Source organism: Carcharodon carcharias (genome assembly GCF_017639515.1).
Source record: "Carcharodon carcharias isolate sCarCar2 chromosome 24 unlocalized genomic scaffold, sCarCar2.pri SUPER_24_unloc_10, whole genome shotgun sequence".
NCBI lineage: Eukaryota > Metazoa > Chordata > Chondrichthyes > Lamniformes > Lamnidae > Carcharodon > Carcharodon carcharias.
The window spans coordinates 119,698-121,749 of NW_024470585.1; positions in this window are offsets into that span (position 1 = coordinate 119,698).

Genomic DNA, 2,052 nt, shown 5'->3' on the forward strand with positions numbered 1-2,052 from the left:
CATTCCACAGATTGACTACCTCAGAGGGAAGAAATTCCTCCTCATCTTTGTTTTAAGTGGGTACCCCCTTACTCTGAGGTTATGCCCTCTGGTTCTAGACTCTCCTATAAGGCTAAGAAACACATTAACATCCACCCTGCCAAACGCCCTAAGAAGCTTATATGTTTCAAAAAGGGTGCCTCTCATTCTTGAAATCTCCGATGAGCTCAGGCCCAATCTACTCTCTCTCTCCTAATAAGAAAATCCACCCATACACGGGATCAACCTAGCGAACCTTGTCCAGGCTGCGACCAATGGCAGTACATTTTTCCTTAGATAAGGCGAACAAAATCTTTCACAGTATTCTAGGTGTGGTCAAACTCGTGCCTCCTGTAAGCTCGTGCGCTACTCTTAGACTCCATTCCCTTTGAGATAAACACCAATCTTCAATTTGCATTCTCTATGAACATTTGAAGCTGTATGTTAGCTTTTTTTGGGATTTCATGCACAAGGGCTCCTAAATCCCTCTGTGCTGCATCCTCTGCAGTCTATCCAAATTTAAATAATGTTCAGTTCCTCTACTCTTCCTCTCAAAGTGCATAACACCACATTTTACAACAACATATTCTGTCTGCCATGTTTTTGCCCACTCACTTAACCTTTCTATTTCCCTCTGTAGATTACTATTGTCATATTCACCACTTGCCTTCCCAACTATTTCTGTTATATCCACAAACATGGTGATAGTCCAGATTTAAGTATACATTTTAAACAAATTATGCCCCAACACTTATTCCTTTGGCACACCACAAGTTTCAGTTTGCCATCCCGAAAATGCCCCCTTCATCCCAACTATCTCTCTTCTATTAGTTAGCCAATCCTCTTCCGATGGTGAAATACTACTCGCAAAACCATGGGCTATTATCTTATTAGGTAACCAGATAAGTGTTACCTTATTGAACCCCTTTTGGAAATACAAAAATATTACATCTACAGGTTCTCCTTTATTTATCCTACTTGGTACCTCCTTAAAGAATTCTAACAATTTTCATGACATGATTTTCACTTCTTGAAGCCCTGCTGCTTCTGCTTGACTATGTTATATATTTTTAAACGCTACATAACAGAGAGAAATAATACCTTAAAATGGCGACTGCACCTTCAAATTTAACCTCTGAGCTCTGTCAGAAAATTGATAGTTTACTTTGCACCGAATTGAATTAATCGATTAACATAACAGCATATGGTCATTTTAACGGCAATCAACCGAAGATATCAGCATGTACCAACATGCAAACATTTTTTTGAGGAATCAGACAGGAGATTCTGGGAGGTGAGTTCAATTGATGACCATCGCCCTTGGGTGAAAAATGACAGGTTTATCACCCTTAAGTGTGAGCCAATTTTGAAATAGCCGTGCTTCATGTCCGCCAATAAGATTACAATTGTATAATTGATCAAACTGTGGGTTGCGGTTTGGAAAGATTTAAGAAGCAGCAGCTTTTGTGAGGCGGTAGTAGTGATGTTGAACTTAACAGGGATAGGAATACAGGAATCATGTGATAAGGAGAAGCAGAACATCTATCTGAGACCTCTGAGTCAAGTACTGGAACAAACCCTCAGCTCAGAGAGAGGGGCAGTGGTTTGGAAACAAATCCACAAGTTTGCAGGGAGAGGGATTAAATCAAGGAAGAAAAGAGATTTAGTCAATGATGCTGCCAGAGTGTTTAATACCGGTACTTCATTCATGGAAAGTTTGTATTGGGCGTTTCTGAAGGTAGAGATGCCAAACACTATGGGGGAAATTAAGGACATTTTGAATAGAGGGAATATCAAACGTGATTCTGAGCTAACAAGGGATCAAAATCTGAAAGTCCACATGGGGAATGTGGTGGTAGGTTTGGTAAATTGTTCTGGGGCTATAAATAAACAAATCTGGGAGAAAAGGAATGTCTCCAATGTGGCTGCCTGGAATAATGCGTGTCATTTATGGCCTCGTGACAAGATGACACAAATCTATGAAGGGGAAGTGCCCTCATGTGCTACTAATGATCAACTGTAAACATTGACTGA